The sequence below is a fragment of the Bos mutus genome, chromosome 5 (genome assembly GCF_027580195.1).
Source record: "Bos mutus isolate GX-2022 chromosome 5, NWIPB_WYAK_1.1, whole genome shotgun sequence".
NCBI classification, from domain to species: domain Eukaryota; kingdom Metazoa; phylum Chordata; class Mammalia; order Artiodactyla; family Bovidae; genus Bos; species Bos mutus.
The window spans coordinates 104,352,849-104,370,322 of NC_091621.1; positions in this window are offsets into that span (position 1 = coordinate 104,352,849).

The window sequence follows — 17,474 nt, forward strand, 5'->3', positions numbered from 1 at the left end:
TTCCTTCCCGTCTAGGTCGCCACAGAGCGCTGACCAGAGCTCCCCGTGCTGTGCAGCCGGTTCTCATCAGTTACCTGTTTAATCATAGTGTTGGGAGACCTTGTTCTTTCTCACCTCCATGGGGCTTTTCTTTTCATCTGCATTTTAAAAAGGAAAAGATGAACAGGAACTCCACAAAGGGGCTTCAGAGGCAGAATTTGGTCAAAGAGTTTCACAAACAAACAGGCGGCCTGCAGCCTTTCAAGCCCCTAATTGGGAACAGGTTAGGGGAGGCGGAGCTGGGAGGCCATGTGGTTCCCGACAGCGGCCTTGTCCTCGGAATTCTTTTGCTCTGATTTCGACATAAGCCATAACACCACCATGCAGAACCAATTAAAGCGGCTCCTCAGAGGGGGCCAAGCCTTGGGTAGGTCCGGGCGGCTGGAGGGGACGCCCTGGGACAGCCTCCTCTGTGGGGGGCCACCCCCCACCACTGTCCTCCCAGAGGAAAACCGCAGGCGTTTATCATGAGTTCGCTGACAAGCTGGAGCATTCTGTGGGTGGCCAAGAAGGTGATGACCTAGGAACTGACCGCTGGTTGGGAGCAACCAGGGCATCAGCCATTTGGAAAGGGCAGTGGTCCATTTACACGATATGAGGGGAGAGTGGGAAATTCCCCTTCCAGATAGCAACCTTTGGCTGCAGAAATGACCTTCAGTGCCAAATTCAAGAGAAGTGCTGCGTGGGGAGGGCGGGGTTTTAGGGTGGGTGGGAGCTGCTGAGGGGTGGAGTCTGTTTGGCATCTGGTTAAACAAAGCATCCAAGAGCTCTTTCAGCAAACATTGGTGGGTGCCAACGTCGTGTCAAATCCTGACTCCGCCGTTGACCCACCAAGTGACCTCGGACCACAACCTCGCCGACCCCGGCCTTGATTTCTCACCTGCAAATGGGTGTGCTTATAGTGTGCAGCCCACAGGTTGTAGACAGGCTGCACACGAACCAGTTCAAGCAAAATGCTTTGGAAAGAGCAGGAGTGCGGCAAGCATCAGATTCCACTAGAGGGGTCACCATGTTGACAAAACCACACTGAGCTGGCAGCTTTGCCTCCTGGGTATCATGGGCACACTGGTAGAGGAGCAGGTTTAGGGAAATTCACCCAACAAATATTTAGTTCCTAGCTGCTTTCTAAGGCAAAGATTCATGTAGTCAAAGCTATGGTTTTTCCAGTAGTCAGGTATGGATGTGTGAGTTGGACTGTAAAGAAGGCTGAGCACCAAAGAATTGATCCTTTTGAACTGTGGTGTTGGAGAAGACTCTTGAGAGTCCCTGGGACAGCAAGGAGATCCAACCAGTCCATCCTAAAGGAAATCAATCCTGAATATTCATTAGAAGGACTGAAACTGAAGCTCCAATACTTTGGCCACTGGATGCAAAGATCTGACTCATTGGAAGAGACCCTGATGCTGGGAAAGATTGAAGGCGGGAGGAGAAGGGGACAACAGAGGATTAGATGGTCCTCTGGAGGAGGACTCCAACCAGGACAGGGGCCAGGGGATGAGGGGACTAAATCAGAGAGAAAAGGGCCAGCATTTGACAGCCATGAGAGCGGCACAGGCAGGGGAGGGGGAGGCCAGGAATGATTTCCAGACTTCCAGCACAGGACGAGGCGGTGCCTTTCCTCTACGTGGCGTCTACAGATAGCAGAGCAGGTTTGGAGGAAATGGTGACTTTAGTCTGGACGTGTTGAGTTTGAGACACTTGTGGACAGCCCGGTGCAGAGAGCTCTAGTGGCTGATGGGACAGGCCGGAGGAGGTGGGAGGTGGGTGTGCCATTTTGGCTGCAGGATATTTACTACCACCCAGTGACTCCTTCCCCAGGACACTTCATCCCAGTCCTCCTGATCCCGGCTGGGAGAGAGGAGGAGTATTGCAACATCCCGAGGTGATTTATAGGGAAAACGTCTTGTGTGTTTGTTTCTCAGCACTGCCTTCCAAGTGGGAATCTAAAACCCCACATTCTGATCCGAAGTGTAATTTCCAGTCATTTCCACCAACAACATTTGGTTCTTATTATCAAAAGATACTCACACAGATGTAGCATTAAAATCTTGGCTTCAGTGGATAAAGAAAACAAGATAATCTAAAGTATTGCAGCAACTCTCAGACATTTACGATTCCAAGAAATGGTTGTTGGAAAACTGCTCTAGAATATCCATTTCCCAGTGTGTTTCTGGGTGGAAGGAAGACAGCCAGTTGGTGAATTTCAGGCTGTTGAACTGAACTCTCAATCGGGAAGGTCCTAGGGCCTTAGACAGTGAATTCCTTGGAGACAAAGACCCGGGCATGTCCCCCTGGCATCCCCCAGACCTGACCCACAGGCAGGCATACCCGCAGGGCTCACTAAGTGTGTGTTGACTGAAAAAAGAAACAGCTGAATCCCGTGGTTAGGACATGCTAGGTTTTCTCATTTGACATTTCCTTTCAAAGGCTCTGAGGGCTTAAGTTACAGGGAGAGGCGGCTTCTCTAAGTCAGAAATGGAAAAATATTTATACGGAACTGATGTTTTGAACTTTAATGGAGAACTTTATCTTTCCTATGTCAAATTCTGTATTAGTGGTTTGAGGTCCCTTCAAATCCCAGTAACTGGTGTGGTTTTCCCCATTCATGAGTCCTGGATATCCTGAAAGCACTTTTTTTTTTTAATGTAGTAATAGCTAATATTTGTGAAGTATATCTTATGTGCCAAGGACTTTAATGAATTATCTCGTTTAATCCTAACAACAGTTCTGGAATGATGACATACTTATTATATACAGACCTCGTGACTCAGCCTTGGGAAATGTAGGCAATTTTTCCAAGAGCCATCGCTAGTGAGAGGCAGAGCTGGTGTTTGAGCCTAAGGGATGTGACCCCAGGGCCCAATTACCCACTGTTCCTGGTGCTTCATGGCAACTCACTCCCAGTATTCTTGCCTGGAAAATCCCATGGATAGCGGAGCCTGGTGGGCTGCAGTCCAGGGGCCGCAAAGAGTCAGACACGACTGAGTAACTGAACACGGCACACCTGGTGTTCCTGTGCTGACAGTGAGTTGGGGGCAGGTGGGATGGGTCTTCATAAACACTCACCTGCTGACTCTTCTTTTGGTAACCCTGAGCTAGGTGGTGTTATGGTCCCATTTTACAGCTGGGAAAACTGAGCCTTGCAGAGGTTAAGCTGCCTGACACAACAGGGACTTGAACCTGGGTCTGAGGATGCCAGCGTGCCCCTTTGTCTTCCCATCAGCCCCAGCGCTGTGCTCCTCCCTCTGCGGCCCCCGACACCCCTCCTTGCCCGAGACCTACCCACGCTCCATCAGACAGCAGGTCTCCATCAGGTCCTTCTGGGGCACCCACGCTGAGAGGGGTCTGCTTCAGCCCCGGGAATCTCCAGGACCCTGTAGGATCTCAGTGGAATGTGGCCACACCATGTGTGGATCAAGAGGCAAAAGGCATGGAGCACCTGCAGCTGATTCTTCGTGAAGGCAGCCTGGGTCCCAGCACACATCCTTCCTTTCGGCATCTCCCAGCTGATTCTTCGTGAAGGCAGCCTGGGTCCCAGCACACATCCTTCCTTTCGGCATCTCCCAGCTGATTCTTCTTGAAGGCAGCCTGGGTCCCAGCACACATCCTTCCTTTCGGCATCTCCCAGCTGGTTCTTCGTGAAGGCAGCCTGGGTCCCAGCACACATCCTTCCTTTCGGCATCTCCCGTGCTGTTCGTCCTGCGCGCCTGGCCACGTGGACACAATCGAGCGACCGATCCATGCGATCCCTCTTAGGAGGCTGGCTTGCTTGGCAGGTCTGAGTCAAGGTCAGGGAAGCCTGTCTTCCTCCCTTGTGGTGCCTCAGTGACGAGCCAGCCGCCCCCCCCCGCCCCACCCACCTGCCCCAGCGTGCAGCTGGCCTCTTGCAGCACAGAAGAGAGGACTGGGTTCCCCGAAAACAGCCTCAGATGATGCAGGAAGCTCCCTTCTATGGCACGAGCACCAGGAGCCCATTCTCACCATCTGCCCTCCGCCTCACTGTCATGGGATCCAGGAGTGTCGGTTTACGGAGGCCTCTGTGGACCAGGCCTCAACACAGACATTGCATGGAGTCCTCCCATCGGCCCAGCCAGGTGAGCAGGTTTATCTCCAATTTACAGATGAAAGGGGAAGTCCAAAGTGGGCTTTGGGACCACACAGCCCAGATGCTCAGTTGGTGGTGGTGGTGGTGTTCAATCGCTCACAGTTGTATCCTACTCTTTGCGACCCCATGGACTGAAGCACGCCAGGCTTCCGTGTCCTTCACCAACTCCCAGAGCTCGCTCAAACTCATGTCCGAGTTGGTGATGCCATCCAACCATCTCATCCTGTCGCCCCCTTCTCCTCCTACCTTCAATCTTTCCCAGCATCAGGGTCTTTTCCAATGAGTCAGCTCTTTGTATCAGGTGGCCAAAGTATTGGCGCTTCAGTTTCAGTCCTTCCAATGAATATTCAGGGTTGATTTCTTTTATAATTGACTGTTTTGATCTCCTTGCTGTCCAAGGGACTCTCAGCTCAGCTCAGTACTGCCTGGTTTTGAGCAAATCCCTTCACCTCTCTGGGCCTTGGTTTGTTCATCTCATCAGCAAAATGGGTGCAATACAAGGGTTCTTCATCTGGGTCCACAGATTCCTGAGAGACCCTTGGAAAGGATAGAGGGGTCCCATAAAAGAGGATGGGAAAAGTTACCTCTTTGTTTCCACCAACCTATAACTGAGGTGTAGCAGTTCCTCCACCAACACCTCCAGAGGCACCAGTCTGACTCCCAGGAGAAGTCACAGTCCTGCAAAGGCCTGGATGGTCAATGCCAAGCCCGCTCCCCCTCCCCTCCCCTCCCCCACTCTGCTCCAGCCTCCTGGACCCCTCGAGCAGCCTCCCTTCTCAGGACCCACGCACTTGCTGTTTCCTCTGCCTGGGAAGGTTGTGGTCCTCAGGCCTCCAGATTATGTCAGCATCTTCTCGCTGAAGTCTTCCTGCAGTCGTGGACGCTGTGAGGCCTTGTCCAGGCCCCTCTGCAGGGGTGGAGGACAGTCGTGGACGCTGTGAGGCCTTGTCCAGACCCCTCTGCAGGGGTGGAGGACAGTCGTGGACGCTGTGAGGCCTTGTCCAGACCCCTCTGCAGGGGTGGAGGACAGTCGTGGACGCTGTGAGGCCTTGTCCAGGCCCCTCTGCAGGGGTGGAGGACAGTCGTGGAGGCTGTGAGGCCTTGTTCAGGCCCCTCTGCAGGGGTGGAGGACAGTCGTGGACGCTGTGAGGCCTTGTCCAGGCCCCTCTGCAGGGGTGGAGGACAGTCGTGGAGGCTGTGAGGCCTTGTCCAGACCCCTCTGCAGGGGTGGAGGACTGGTCCCCTGACTGCTGAGAGGCGCCCTTGGCTCTCAGCCCTTTGGAGGATTGTCTCTGCATCCCAGGTGGCTCAGTTGGTAAAGAATCTGCCTGCAATGCAGAAGATCCTGGTTCAGTCCCTAGGTCAGGAAGATCCCCTGGAGAAGAAAATGGGAGCCCACTCTAGTGCCGTTGTCGTGGTAAATCTCATCGACAGAGGAGCCTGGCAAGCTACAGTCCATGGGGTCACAAAGAGTCAGACACGTCTGAGCGACTAAACCACCTCCAGCACCATCTTCTGAAGAAAACCTCCTGTTTGAGGACGTGTGTCCTTCCAAGGCAGCCTCATCCAATGACCGATCAACACAGGGTTTGAAAGTCAGATCTGAGACAATTCTGAAGGCTCATCTGTGTCCTCAGCTCCCTGGGGGTTGGCTGAGGCTTTTGGCCTGAATCTCAGTTCAACTTCTCCCAATGCCCAATCCTGCTTCTCCTCCTCCTCCTACACTTGGGGATCCCAACTGCACTCCCCAGTAAATACCTGCACCCTAATCTCCAAATTGAACATCCCAGGTGGCACGGGAGGTAAAGAACCTGCCTACCAATGCAGAAGACATAAGAGTAATGGATTCGATCCCTGGGTTGGGAAGATCCCCTGGAGGAAGGCATGGCAACCCACTCCAGTGTTCTTGCCTGGAGAATCCCCACAGACAGAGGAGCCTGGTGGGCTACAGTCCATGGAGTTGCAAAGAATAGCCCACAACTGAAGTGACTTAGCACACACACACAGCATCTACAAATCCGAGCCTGCTCCCCTGAGAGCTGAGTGACCCTGGTCACCCCACCTAAGATTGCAGACCCTCTCCACACTCACTGATGAGCCCTCCTTCCCGGGTTGCTGGCACCCATCACCATCCACAGGCCCAGATTCACTTGTCTGTTGTCTGTCCTCCCACCAGAATGCAGGCTCCATAAGCACAGGGTCTTATTTTGCCATTTCACTGCCCAGAACAGTGTCAGGCGCCATAACATCCACTCAGAATTCGTGGAATGAACGGTAGTGAGTAGCCACACCGTCCTTGACTTGTGGTCAACAGAATCCTCCACATCCTCTCTCTCTCCACGCTCTGTCGACTCTGACCTTCCAAGCTTGTATAATTGACCTCGGGGCCTGACTCCAGATCTGGACAATGTATCACGGCTAAATCCCATCCTGCTGATTCTCTGGGTCCTGGGTCTGGCTCTAATGTGCTGAAGACCTGAGAAGCAATTATTTTTTAAAATTTTTATTGGAGTATAATCGCTTTATGCTGCTGTGCGAGTTTCTACTGTACAGCAAAGTACACCAGCCATACATGTACACATATCCCTCCCTCTTGGACTTCCTTCCCAATCAGGTCACCACAGTGCGTTAAGCAGAGCTCGCTATGCTCTCAAATTGGGATTTGGGTGTTGGAGAAGACCCTTGAGAGTCCCCTGGACTGCAAGGAGATCACATCAGTCCATCCTAAAGGAGATCAACCCTGAGTATTCACTGGAAGGACTGATGCTGAACCTGAAGCTCCAATCCTTTGGCCACGTGATGCAAAGAACTGACTCATTGGAAAAGACCCTGGTGCTGGGAAAGACTGAAGGCAAAGGAGAAGTGGGCAGCAGAGGATGAGATGGATAAATAGCATCACTGACTCAATGGACATGAATTTGAGCAAACTCTGGGAGATAGTGAAGGGCAGCCTGACATGCTGCATCATGGGGTCACAAAGAGTCGGACGTGACTTAGCAAATGAACAGCAACAACAACCTGTGCTCTACAGTATGCTGAGGAGCATGCATTTTAGAACTTCATCCAGGTCATCATTAAAAATGCTGGTATAAAAAATAAAACGCTGCACAGAACAAAATAGCTCTCCTAGTCATCTTCTTGGTAACGTTAATGTCTGCTTGTGTTCATCTCGTCGTGCATTTATTTGCTGGTTTATTTCCGTCCCCGACGAGCCTGCACGTCTTGTTAACAGCTGCAGCCCGGGGCTTGGCACAGTGCCTGGCATGCTGTGGGCTTTTGAAAAACACGCATCACATGAACGAACCATGCTCCCCCTTACAGAATGTGAGCCGCTTGGGGCAGAAGTCACATCCCACCACCTTTGAATCTGCCAGGAAGAGGTCTTTCGGCCTTAATACATCAGTTGTGGGGCTGGAAGAGGAGCACAAGTGTGGCTGTGACTCGGGCGGTGTTGTGCTGGCCTCTTGGCCCCATCACCCCCAGAGGCGGGTGTCACGTTCGCACGCACAGGCCTGGCTGGCCAGGCTCTCTGACCCCAAGGGGCACCTCTCAGGGAGCACCACAGGGACAGGCTGCCTGGTACTCCCTGCGGCTCCCAGAAATGCTGGTCCTTGGACTTCCAGTGCCATCCCCTGGATCTCTAAGGGAGCCCCGTGGAGTCAGCCACAGCTGTCTCTGTCGTCAACCAAGTCACTATGATCAGGAAGCACCGTGTGCCTGGACTGTCATTTTCCCCCTCGTGAGCTTTTCCCCAGCAGCTCTTCAGTTATCACACACACAAGACCTCAGTGGGTTCACCCACTTGCTCTCGCGATGTGCCCTGAGTATGTCTGAACACTGGGTGGACCAGCTCAGCTTATGAAACTCACGGCCCCTCCTTTATCAATCTCATGCAACAAATACCTGTCACATACTGTTTAGGGCTCCAGGAACAGAGCCAAAGAAAGCCAAGTCCCTGACTTTAAGGAACATACATTCTAGTGGCAGGGGATAAATATATGCATCAGGCAATATGTGCTGTGGGAAAAAAATAAAGCAGGAGAGGAGGGAGCAGGAACCATGGAGGAGGGGTGTTCCATTTTATTTAGGGGGCAGAAAGGGCCTTGTCTCAAAAGAAGGTAGCTTTTGAGATGAGTCCCTAAGGAGTTGACAGAGCTGGCCACGGTGATATTCAGAGAAAGAATGACTTAAGCTGAGGGAACAGCTGGTGCAAAGGCCCTGAGGCAGGAGTGTGCTTGGCACGCTCAGTGGATAGCAGGGAAGGGAGCAGGGTTGGAGTGGAATGAGAGGGGGTGGTGGGGGATCAGAAGGTAGAAGAGGAGATCAGAGGGACAGACAACAGGCCATGAGTTCAGCTGGGCCTCAGAAGACAAGCAGCTTCACTCTACTTGAGCTGGAAACCATTGGAGGGTTTGAAGGACAGTCTGACTTGCACTTGAACTTGGTTTCCGGGGCTGCGGTGTTGAGAATACGTGGGCGAGGACAAGGGGAGAAGCAGGGGTGTATCAGTGAGAAGGCTAATGCAGTTATCTACGCAGGAGATAGGGCTTAGCCAAGAAGATGGTAAGAAGGGGTCAGATTTTTTATATATGTTGAAGTCCAGCCAACAGGATTTGCTGATGGAATTGGATGCGGGATGAGAGAGAGAGAAAGTCTAAGGATGAAGCCACACGATTTGGCCTGAGCAGCTGGAAGGATGGGTCTGCCGTCGACAGAGTTGGAAAGGAGTTCAGAGGAACAAGTCTGGGATAGAGCTGTCTGGACATAGGCTTTCTGGACACAGGCTTTCTAACCATCTGTTAGCCGTCCAAGCGGAGCTATCAAGTCAGCATTTGAAGCCGAGCCTGGGGCTCAGGGCAGAGGTCAGGCTAGAGAGCTATATTGGAGATCTGTCCCCCACGTCCACTCTCTGAGGTTCTGCTAACCAGCCCTCTGGGCACTCTGTTGGGGGTCTGCCTGTGGGACTTGGGGGTCAACGCCTGGTTCCAGACCTTGAGAAAATCACTCCTATGCCCTAAGTCTCAGTTCCACAACCGGGAAATACAACTAGCAGTACTGCTGTTTAGTCACTGAGTTATGTCTGACTCTTTTGCAACCCCATGGACTGTAGCCCACCAGGCTCCTCTGTCCATGGGATTCTGCAGGCAAGAATACTGGAGTGAGTTGCCGTTCCCTTCTCCAGGGGTCAAACCGGTGTGTCCTATATTGGGAGGTGGATTCTTTACTACTGAGCCACCAGAGAAACCCCAAACTAGCAATAATACACTACAGATTCGTGAAAGTTTTAATCACTGAATATGCCTTGTCAGTACTGCTCTGGCCTCAACGAGCACAGCACCTACAGATGCTATTTTGCTGGGTGTTTTTGTTGTTGCTGCAAGGCCACCACTCTTTGGACCAATGGTTAACTCTGGGCCATATCCCCCTGGCTACATCGAAAGGGACCAGGGTTGGGGCTGTGACCTCTGGACTGCCATTTGAAAGGATGACCTGGTTTAGTCAGACTCCCTGGGCGTGAATTTGAGTTGGGAATGAGGAAACTGGGGCCATCGGTGGTGGATCTGGAGCCAAAAGGCCCTTCTGGGTCACTTTCCACATGAGCAAGCCGAGGACAGCATGACCTTGAGTATGAGACTTCATGGGGGCTGGCTGGACTCTGCTTCCATCCCAGGGAGGCCTGGAAGGCCGTCAAGCCTATCCCCAATCCCCTGAGTTCCGACTGGACATCGGGTCAACAAAGGCGTATTTGTTGAGCCCAAGAGCCTCAGTGGGAACCTTACGGGGTGAGGAGTTCTCGGTCAGCTTGCTGTGGAGGGGATGGCTCCAGCTGCTTCTGTCTCCAGTGGGCTCTGGAATGTTCTGCCCCCAGCAATTGTGGACAATAGGGTTGAAGTCTTTTCGAGCCCTGTTAGAACAAGTGGGTTCGGAAGCTCTCTAGAACTTCTGGTAAAAAAGAGAAGACCCACTAAATCACAGGCCTCCCGTTCTCCCACCTCCCTACGCACGTCCACACGCTGGGGCCACAGCCAGCACTAGCACTGACCCTGGAGGCGCCGGTCTCATCTTCCATCTGGCAGAAGAAACCAGGGAGGCAGACATCCCACCCACAGGATGAGTGAAACCAGCTTTGCTGGCTCTGGGCAGAGGGGTAACCAGTTTCCAGGATGCAGCAGTATCAACCTGGGGCTGACCCCTGGGCCCCGCGAGGTGGGGGTAAGCACAGAGGGGTAAGCCCCACCCTGAAACTACTTCCTCCTCAGAGCTCGGTCTTGCTCCCAACCAGGCTTATTCCACATTCTTTTCATCCATGTGTTAACATCATGCACACACTCTGGACGTGATCAAAAAGGTGCCTTGTTCGGAAAGTGTACCTAAAAGGTGCCTGCTTCATATCCCACTCCACCCTGCAGACCACCACCCGCCCACATGACCAGGCAAGAAGCAAGGGGACCTGTCATTGCCTCACTGTGCCAACACTGCAGACTGGCTGTCACAGCCCGTTATGCCCACAGCCTCCACGGCAGCCCGGTCTATGTGCCTGCAGAGACCAGAGACGCACGGGGAAGGAGCTGGTGCAGGCCATGCAGAAACGCCCCCTGCTGGTGGACATTGGTGTGGGCAGCCAGCACCCTCACTTCCCGCTGCCTCGTAGCAGGTGTGTTGAGGCCCCTCCTTTGGCCGTCTTGATGGGGCTTGGGTTGGGGGGGGCAGGTCATTGTGTTTCCTCCTGGACATTTCCATCTTTCCAAACAACCGCCCCACACCCTTTGCAGTCAACCTCCGTCCCCTGACCTCAGTAAACATATACTTCTGTTCATTCTAGAGTTTCACACATAGATATTGTATTTCTGTACTTTTGGGGGGTCTGGCATGATGTTTCTGACCATGGTTTCTGATTTATTCACTTTGTTGGGTATATCAGTGATTTGTTTCTTTTACTCAGAGAGTGGTACAGATGTAACATTTGTTTATCTGATCGCCTGGTGATGACAGTTTTACTGACTGCTGCTGCTGCTGCTGCTAAGTCGCTTCAGTCGTGTCCAACTCTGTGCGACCCCATAGATGGCAGCCCACCAGGCTCCCCCGTCCCTGGGATTCTCCAGGCAATAATACTGGAGTGGGTTGCCATTTCCTTCTCCAATGCATGAAAGTGAAAATTCAAAGTGAAGTCGCTCAGTCGTGTCCGACTCTTCAAGACCCCATGGACTGCAGCCCACCAGGCTCCTCTGCCCACGGGATTTTCCAGGCAAGAGTACTAGAGTGGGGTGCCATTGCCTTCTCCGTTACTGACTGCAGTTTTTCGCTATTATGAATCATGATGCTATGAGCCCTACTGTAAAAGTCTTTTTGTGGACATGATTTTATTTCTCTTGCAATAGTTGGTCATAGCCTAAATGTATGGTTACTTTGTTAAATGTTGAATATGTGGTTAAATGTATTGTTAAATGTACACCAACTACGTGAAAACTGCCTCTTTTCCACCAATAACGAATTACAGTTCCAGTTGCTCTGCATCTTGACAATCACTTGGTATAATTTTTTAAATAATTTTAGCCATTCTAGTGCATATAGTGATGGTAACTCATGGGCTTTTGAAACATTGAGATACAGTTTACATACCATAATATTCACCCTTTTAAAGTATACAATTCAATGGTTTTTAATATATCCACAGAGTCATGCAACCTTCACAACTATCTAATTTCAGAACATTTTCATCACTCCAAAATCCTTTAGTTCCTGGAAGAATGCTAACCTGCTTTCTGTCTCCGTGGATTGCCTATTCTGAACGTTTCCTGTGGACCGAATGATAAAATGTGGCATTCTGTGTCTAGATTCTCTCAGTACACTGTCTTCAGTGTGGGTCTGCACGGTGGCAGTCAGGCTTCATTCCTCTTTATGGCCAAATAATACTCTGCTGTGTGTATACACGGACACATTTTGTTTACACATTCCTCGTCAATGGACATTTGTTTTTTTTTTTTCACTTTTTGGCTACTGTGAATAAAGCTGCTCTCAATATTCATGTACAAGGTTTTGTTTTTATTTTTATTCTATTTAATAGTTTTTGGCAATGCCTTGCAGCATGTGGGATCTTAGTTCCCTGACCTGGGGTCAAACCCACATCCCCTGCACTGGGAGCATGGAGTGTTGGTCACTGGACTGCTGGGGAAGTACAGGTGTTTGATGGGGATGTTTTTACTTCTACTGGGCATACACCTAGGAGTGGGGCTGGTGGGTCACGCTGTAACTCTGCTCCACAAACTCAGCTTCCCTGACCCTGAGCTCTGCCTCCTCAGCTCAGCTCAGCTCAGTGAGTGCGCTCTGCTTGGTGGGGTTGGGAGGATGTCGCCTCCCCCTGCGGAGGTACGGCCACGCCTCTAGGAGGAAGTCCTGAGTGATTGTACAGCTCACTTTGTTCCCTTCCCTTGGCGATCTCAGTCTTGTGCAGTCTGTTGTCCAGCGTCTGAAAGCTGTGGTTTTATTTTGTCCAATTTTCTGTTGTTTATAGCAGAAGAGATAGTCAATTACTCCATTGAGTCTGGAAGCAGAAGACCCATATTTAACATACCTCTATCTGATACCTTCAACATCTAGTTCTAAGAGGACTTCCCTGGTAATCTAGTGGTTAAGAATCCACCTTCTAATGCAGGGGATGCGAGTTCGATCCCTGGTCGGGGAAATAAGATCCCACATTGCCAAGGAGCTACGGAGGCCCCGTGCTGCAACTAGACAGAAGCCCCTGAGCCACGGTGAGGAGCCCGCCTGCCGCAACTAAGACCCAACTCAGCTGGAAATAATTAAATATTTTAAAAAAATAATAAAGTTCTAGGGAGACTTAAATATGGGTGGTTGTTTCGGCTGACACTCACGGCACTCTGTTTAATTGTACGTTTTTTTCTGTTTGTGTGAGCTTGTCTTTGGTCAAGTTTAATCTGGGAAGGAATCAGAAGTCTAAACTGGGATTGCTTCTTCCAGAGCTTACTTGTCTTTGCTTCTACTAGGTACCATGGATGCAAAATTAATCCGAGAACACTTAAATTTTTTCTGCTGGGGATTTTTCTAACCTGTTAGAAAAATTAAAACTCTGGGGCTCTGTAAGAGTGAGCATATTGGGTGTGAATTCTCAAGAACCACCATCACCACCACCATCACCTTCAAAACCACCACCATGGTCACTCTCTCAGCCACAGTGAAGACTCATTGCTTTCCAGCATTTTCTCTAAGGGTGTAGCCACCTTCCAAAGTCTCAGAGGTCTCAATTTTGATGCTCTGCCTTAATGAGAGTCTCTTTAATGAAACCATTAATCCCCAAAGCTCTAGGTTCCTGTTACCAGCCTTTGTCACCAGAGCAGCTCTAACTTCTATTTCTTGTTACTGGCCACTGTTCTGCTTTCAGTCTGCTGTTCCTTATTGTGTGTGAGCACATTTTTCATGGTTTCATTTACCCTCTTGTGAGCGCAGCAATGCATATAAAATGCTTGGTATAATTTATCGAGGATCTAGTTGAGTTGTAGTGGGTGGATTTTTTAGGATATTCAATCTGACATATTCATCATTCTTTGGAGGCATAAATCCTCCACATCAGTGACTTCATCTGCAAAGAATGGAGACAATCTGATTTTTGAGGATTGTTGCAAGGAATGGAAATATGCGAAAGGAATGTATACTCAACATAGCACTTGGCACAGATGGAGACTGCCCGCGGCACCCGTTCTGGGGGTTTGTTGCTTGAACTGGGGCTCTCTCTGAGGACAGACGGCCTGACCACTGAAGCAGGGGTCTGCAGGAGCCAGGTCTGAATCCCCACCCTGCTCTTCTTATGCTCCGATATTATTTACCGCTCTAAACCTCAGTCTCTGTAAACTCAGGTAATAGACAGCTGCTTATCTCACAAGTCTGTTACAAAGCTCCAGTGACATCATGTCAGTTGACTGTGGTCTACAATGCTGCCTGGAGACGCCAGCGGTTATTAGCTGGTAGGACTGGAGGGAGAGCGATGGCTTTTGAAGGCGCAGTGCTCTGTGTCCATGAAACGGGACTGGCTGGCAATGTTACTGAGTCCCAGCTTGTACTGCTGGCTGCTCTACGGGCCAGTAAATCAAGAGACGAGTTGCTGGGGCAAGAAGTAGGGACTCGACTTGAAAAGCCAGCAGGCTGAGATCATGGTGGACTCCTGTCCCAAAGATCCAACTTGCCTGAGTTAGAAGTCAGGCAAAGAGTCGGACACGACTGACTGAACTGAACTGAACTGAACTTCTTTTCTACTAAAAGGGGAGGGGAGTAAAGTCAAACACTTCCTGGTTCTCATCAGCCTGGGGGGAGTGAATTTCTTCCTCCTGCTATCATTTACAGGCCTGAGACAGGCCTGGGACCTGGGACTCTTTGCTGCCTTGCTTGCGTCTGGACACACCCCTCCTCTAGCAACAAAACGCAAAGAAAATACACAGACTAAAAATAACTGCGTGCTATGCAATTAAGGCAAATTCTGGACAAAAGAATACAAAGAGACCAAAAACCCAAGCGCTACTTTGAAAAGTCCGGAGCAAAAGCAAAGGGGTAGCAGAAAACAAGGTCTTGTGCGTACTCCCTGCACTAAATGTCAGCTAAGGGGGTACGACCCCCTGAGCCGCCCCTCCCGCCTCTCCCCTGGGCACACCCTGCGCCGTCCTTCAGGGAGTGAGTCAGCAAGGGAACTGTTGTTTGTTCTTACCCCCCGCTGCTGCAGCAGGGCCCCCAATAAAGTCTCGCCTGAATTTCCTGTCTGGCCTCTGATCAAGTTCTATTGATTATAGAGGGCAACAAGAGCTTGGGTGGCTCAGTGGCAAAGAATCTGCCTGCCAGTGCAGGAGACTTCAGACACACGGGTTCGATCCCTGGGTTGGGAAGATCTCTGGAGTAGGAAATGGCAACCTGCTCCAGTATTCTTGCCTGGGAAATCCCACGGACAGAGGAGCCTGGTGGGCTACAATCATTGGGGTCGCAGAGTCAGACACAGCTGAGCAATTGAGCAGAGCACAGCAGCAAGGGGGCCAAGAACCCCGGCCAGTAACAGCTGGGCCTGGTCAGGAGGGTTCCTGTGAGCTAAACAAAGGTATTTTAGTTTCATGCTCCTTCCCTGGGAGGCAGGATTCCCGGAGGTGGGCCATTATGTGTAATTTAAGCTCGTAGGCAGCATCCCTTTAGTGATTAACTTGGATAGAACACAAAGCTTCTTCCCTAGTTCAGTAGCAAAGAGTGGTAGGGAACACTCAGGGTAAGGAGAGGGATGGTGAACTAGTCTATCTGGGTCTGAAACCAGCTCCGCCCACAGCCAGCTGCTTGACCTCCGCCCTTCGGCTTCCTCATCTGTAAAAGGAGGGTAAATAGCGACCATGCGGTTGTTGTGATGAGCTGACGATCCATGGAACACACTTCCCTGAGTTCCTGCCCAGGCGCATAGTAGGTATTGGGTTCGCAGGAACAGCTCCCATATTGGGGGACATTTGGAAGCCAAAGGAACGTGGCCCACGCATGACTGGGCTGTCAGAGATGATGGAGGAGCATTTTACACTTCAGCTATGTGAACCAAGTGTGAACTTGGCCATGAGAGCTGCAATTTTCATATTTGGAAAACAGACAAAAGCAAGAGAAAAACACTCAGCAGAGGCAAGAAGATTCACCAAAAGTTTTAAAAATAATTGCGTCGAATGATTTCACACCAGCCTCTCATGCTGAGGATATATGTTTTCCTGTAGAAAATGCTTATTAAAAACTGGATGAGAATCTTGGAAGAGCAGATGATACAAAAGGGCCAAGTTCTGCAGGCAATGGTGTGGGCAAGAACCAATGAAAACTCTTTCCATTTGGAACACAGTTTTTAGAGGGTACGAACCGATGGACAAGTTATACATATAACATCTGAGCAGGTAAGGAGGTACCGACATAAAAACATGCCTCCAAATTATTTCTTTGGTCAATCTATCCTTTAGCAAAGTCAGAAGTGGTGAGCCCTGAGTGGTGACAAGTAACAGCAACATAATTTTAGTAGGTTTTCCTAAAGGAGGGCAGGCCAGAAGAAATAGGCTGGGGAAGACACTAGTAAAAACACCGAGAAGTAAAATAACAAGTTTCTGATGTGTGTTTGTGCAAAGACAGAAATTATTGAACACACTGTGTGTGTGCAACTTCTGTTTCTGTTACCTCATCAGTGTGTGTACGCGTGCTAAGACACTTCAGTCGTGTCCGGCTTTTGCGACTCCATGGACTGTACCCTGCCAGGCTCCTCTGTCCATGGGATTTTCCAGGCAAGAATACTAGAGTGGGTTCCCAGGCCTTTCTCTAGGGGATCTTTCCGATTCAGGGATTGAACCTGCGTCTCTTATGTCTCCTGCATTGGCAGGCGGGTTCTTTACCTCATCAGTAAATGTGTTCTATTGGTGAAGTCTCTATTTGCCATTAAGATACTACACAGTGTTTAGGTAAAAAATAAAATGACACTTAGCTTGAAAAAAAAAAAACAGATACTGTGCAGTGTTTAGGGTCTTGATTGTTCAAAGATTCTTGCAATTACATCACCCTCCACAAATTGATTCTGGGACAAAGCAGGTAAAGGTGCAAGGACCTGCCTGACCACCCGTGGCTGAGATTCCATGCTTCCAAGGCAGGGGGCGCAGGTTCAATCCCTGGTCGGGGAACTGAGATTTCACACGTCGCAAGGCGTGGCCAATAAATAACAGTTCGCGTGTGTATTACGCAATCATGAAGCGCTGCATGTGCTTCTTCTCCATTGGGCCATCTGTAAAATAGGGATAGGAGGACAGACAAGGGAATTTGGCTCTGGGATTATATACCCTGTGCTCAGTCATACCCACCACTAGAGCATCGTATAAAATAGCTCTACTGCCCTGAAAAGTCTCTGAGCTCCCCTTCCAGCCCCACCCCAAAATCCCTGGCATCCATTGAATATTATTATTATTATTATTGACTGTGTTGGGTCTTTGTTGCTGCGCCGAGCGTGGGCTACCTCTAGTTACAGCAAGTGGGGGCTACTCTTTGCTGCGGTGTGCAGGCTTCTCATCGCGGGGCTTCTCTTGTTGCAGAGCTCAGGCTCCAGGTGTGGGGGCTTTACTCATTGGCTTAGTTGTCCCACGGCATGTGGGATTTCAGCTTCCCAAGCAGGGATCAAACCTGCGTCCCCTGCGTTGGCAGGTGGCTTCTTAACCACTGAACCATCAGAGAAGCCTTCAGAGTCTGGTCTCTTCAGAGTGGCCTCTTTCGCTCTGTGATAAGCATCTAAGGCTCCTTCATGTCTTCTTGGGGCTTCCCTTGTAGCTCAGTCAGTAAAGAA